Source organism: Orycteropus afer, unplaced genomic scaffold, assembly GCF_000298275.1.
Source record: "Orycteropus afer afer isolate SDZICR_OR568_19922 unplaced genomic scaffold, OryAfe1.0 scaffold00580, whole genome shotgun sequence".
NCBI classification, from domain to species: Eukaryota; Metazoa; Chordata; class Mammalia; order Tubulidentata; family Orycteropodidae; genus Orycteropus; species Orycteropus afer.
In genome coordinates, this window is record NW_006922167.1 from 528,412 (window position 1) to 533,071 (window position 4,660).

Sequence of the window (4,660 nt, forward strand, 5' to 3'; positions counted from 1 at the left end):
CTGGTGGCATAGTGCCTAAGGCATTTGACTGCTAACCAGAAGGCTGGCAGTTCAAACCACCAGCTACTCCTCAGAAGGAAAGTTGGGCAATCTACTTCAGTAGAGATACCTCCTCAGAAACCCAAGGAGGGGTCTCTGTGAGTTGGATCCAATCCAATGGCAGTGGGTTTGGTTTGGCTTAGAAGAAATGATGAAGTAAAAGACCTGAACAGAAGATTTCAGTTGGTGGCTGAGAAAGACAAAGTTAAATATTATAATGAAATATGCAAATATCTGGAATTAGAAATCCCAAAGGGAAGAACACACACAGCATTTCTCAAGCTTGAGGTTAATACTGCAATTCTAATTTAGCACATAAATTTAGCTTTTCTGAAATTTGTGCATAGGGTGTCCTATTGATATTCCAGTTGAGCGGGCAGTGGAACTTTCTTGTATTTAAATTCTTCATTAAAAAATAGCTTTAGCCTCATTTTTTCCCCCTTCTATTAAAAAAATGCATTCAGTTGAGAGTTCTAGCTAGCTGTATGCAGCTATGTGTTGAATTACAATTGGGGAAACTTCCGTTTAAAATCAAGGCTTCTCATCATCATCTGGGTGCCTGAAAGATAAAACAAGGAAGGTCTTGTCTTGTTTGAATATAGAAATCATTCCAAAAAAAAACTGCTGTTTCTGGAAAAGAGTAGTTGTTAATGTTAACTCCCCTCGAGTAGGTTCCAACTCATACCAACCCTACGTGCAACAGAACAAAACACAGCCTAGTCCTGCACCATCCTCATAATCGTTATGTTTGAGCCCATTGTTGTAATCACTGTGTCAATCCATCTCATTGAAGGTCTTCCTCTTTTTTGCTGACCTTCTACTTTAAAAAGCATGATGTCATTTTCCAGGGACAGATCTCTCCTGATAATATGTCCAAAGTAAGTGAGACAAAGTCTCACCATCCTCACTTCTAAGGAGCATTCTGGCTGCACTTCTTTCTAAGACAGGTTTGTTCCTTCCTCTGACAGTCCAAGGTGTTTTCAGTATTCTTCACCAACACCACAACTCAAAGGCATCAATTCTTCTTTGGTCTTCTTTATTCATTGTCCAGCTCTTACATCCATATGAGGTGATTGAAAATACCATGGTTTGGGTCAGACACACATCAGTCCTCAAAGTGACACCTTTGCTTTCGAATACATTAAAGAGGTCTTTTGCAGTAGAGCTGCCCAATACAACACATTGCTCGATTTTTTGACTGCTAGGCAGTCAAAAGTCTTGGAAGTTTTGGACTTCTATGGGCATTGATTGTGGATCCAAGTAAAATTAAATCCTTGACAACTTCAATATTTTCTCTATCATGATGTTGCTTATTGGTTCAGTTGTAAATGAAAGCAAATAGAAAAAATGATGAAGTAAAAGACCTGAACAGAAGATTTTAAAGGGCAGCTCAAGAAGGCAAAGTATTATAATGAAATGTGCAAAGACATTTTCCATTGACGTGTGTACTACAATCTCTGTCACCTCAGCAAATTCTAAGAGTGGGTCAGAAAACACTCACCTACTTATCTTTCTTGCACCATTGACTTGTACTTTCTGGCTCAAACACTAAAAAAGTAATTTAAGATCAAGAAGAATAAGGTAAACATTCCAACTCTAGATAAGACTCAGACATACATGTTAATGCTTATAATGAATATGTTACTGTTCCCAGATTTTGTCATGTGTGCAGTGGAGATTTATATGGGCTAACTCCATTCCGATTTAGGTTTAATTTAAAAAAAAATTCACTGCCCTTGAGTTGGGTCCAACTCATAGCGACCCCTCCTTGGATTTCTGAGGCGGTATCACTACGGAATGCATAGTGCCTAAGGCACTTGACTGCTAACCAGAAGGCTGGCGGTTCAAACCCACCAGCCACTCCTCAGAAGGAAGATGGGGCAATCTACTTCCATAGTGATACCGCCTCGGAAACCCAAGGAGGGGTCGCTATGAGTCGGTCCGACTCCACGGCACATAACAACAACATCACTACGGAAATAGATCGCCCAGTCTTCCTTCCCAGGAGTAAGCAGTCAAACTCCTTAGGCACTACGCCACCAGAGCTCTCTTAGGCTTAATAGGGCTTTTAAAATGTCTTAATCCTTTCATGACTCATGTTGCAAATAGCTCCCACCTACATTTTCCTCCTCTGGAATTTATTGGGCAGCTGTTTTCCCACTGACAGGGCTGGTAGTTATCAGGAGGGGATGTGTATAACTGTTTGAAATGGAAGAAATGGGCATGTGCAACAATTTACTGTATTCAGAGGATATTTATGAGGTGATATGTCCTGGAAGTGTGATTTGGCAGATCTTTTGCCTGCTTTGGCTTTTGTACTGAGAGATAAGCCTTGTGTTATTTGGAAATTGCCTTTCTTGTGATGATTCCATGTTCACATGAATACTGCATTTTCAGGTGCCCTAAATTGTATGCAGGAGCTCTGGTGGCGTAGTGCCTAAGGCATTTGATTGCTAACCAGATGGCTGGAGGTACAAGGCACTCCTTGGAAGGAAGGTTGGGTAATCTACTTCCATAGTGATACCACCTTGGAAACCCAAGGAGGGGTCGCTATGAGTGAAATTGACTCGAAGGGAGTGAGTTTGGTTTTTTGGTTTGGAAATTGATTGCACTTGCTGAGGGATGTAGAAGGTGGTTCAGAGTCCAGAGGGACATATGTGTCCCAATAACCCTACCCTCTGAGTCTAGAGGGACATATGCATTCCATATAATATGTACCAAAATCCGTATTTCATAAAAAAATTTCAGAAATGCTCCTTCATGCATCATGCCTTCCATGAATGAAAACACATAGTATCAAAAAAAATTCAAAGCAGAAAGTAATTGTGTCATGAAAAGGTTAATATATGATTATATAGCATTCATTCATTTATTCAACAAATATTAATTAATTGTGTGCCTATTTGGACTCAGTTAAAAGTTTAGTAGCTATTCTGATATTGGAATTGGTAGACCTATATGTGGTCCATGTTGATTCTATACATAGAAATGAGAAGCCAGATAGTGCAGTGGACAGATCAGGGCTTCTGGAGCCAGACTACCTGTGTTTGAATCTTCACTAACATATACATTAGTAATGGGACCTTATCTAAACTATTTCACCACTGTGCCTCAGTTTTCCCATCCACAAAATAGGGACCAGAATACTCTCTCCCTCACAGGTCTTCTGAGGACTGAATGGGTTGAGATGTATAAAGTGGCAAGCACATAGTAAGCAAGCAACCATTGTTACCATTATTTTGGGGGGTAAGTGAGGTCATAGTTTACTTAGGTATAAAAGTGAGTTTTAATTATCTACCACAGAGTTATGTCCAGAGTCATAAGATGGTGTTTGCAAATTCCTATTACAAACTTTAAAGAAATATAGCTAATAATGACTGAACAATTACCATATACCAAGCACTACTCTGGAGTTTTGGTGGCATAGTGGGTAAGCCATTTGGCAACTAAACAGAAGGTTGGCAGTTCAAACCCACCACCTGTTCCACGGGAGGATGATGAGACAATCCACATATATAAAGATTTACAGCCTTGAAAACCCAATGGGGGCCACTGTGAGTTGAAATCAACTTGATGACAGTGGGTTTGGTTGGTGTTTGGTTTTTAAACATGGCTCTGATACTTCACATGTGTTGCTTCACTCAGTCCTCATCATGACCCTATGATCTCATTTTTTTTTATTGTGATTTGGGTGAAAATTTACAGAGCAAATACACTTTCCATACAGCAGTTCACATACACTTTGTCTCATGACATTGACACAATTTAGTAAAATGCAACATCTCCCCTCCCACTTCCTTCTGGTAGTTATCTCTTCCCTGTGTCCATCATTCCATGCACTCCATGTCTCCCTGTGCATAAGCAGCCCTTCTTTCTCTCATGCTTGTTCTGTCCAAGGAGTGTATCTACCTAAGGTAAATTCTCAACTGATATGCCTGTCTGTTGTTTGTCTGGAAGCCACAGGTGTATGTTCAATTCCAGACTTGAAGGGCAGCAAGGGACCATAGTCTCAGGGGTTCCAGCAGGCTCCATTGGGCCAGAAAACCTGTTCCCCACTTTTTTTTTCCCAAAAATGATTTTGAGTGTTGTTCCACATTGTTCTCCCTGTCTATCCAGTATCTCCTACAAAGATCCTGCTCCAGGTGGTTGACAGTAGTAGCCGAGCACCATCTATTTCTTTGGTCTCATAGTCGTATAGGCTGCAGATCGGATGGTGTACTAGTCACTAGAACTAACTGTTACCATGAATTTTTGGTTTTCTTCATTATTCTTGGCTCTGGATGAGGAGAGACCCATTGTTGCATCTAGACAGCAGCTTACAAACTTTTAAGATCCCATTCACCACTCGCCACAGTAGGAGGTAGAACAATGTTTTGTGTAGTGTCTTATGCCAATTGACCTTAATGTCCTCTGCAATGACGGTCCCGAGCCCACAGGTTCAACTACTCGGTCCCTCTGGGTAGCTGACTGTGATGAAGCAGTGACTACAACCTTGCCCTTGTCAGCCCCATTATACACCTGGGAATTCAGATCATACACATAAAGTTATAGGACCACTGTCTGCCAACCCTATACATGTTCTTGGGTGCACTCTCCACTTCATATAGATACCTAATATTTC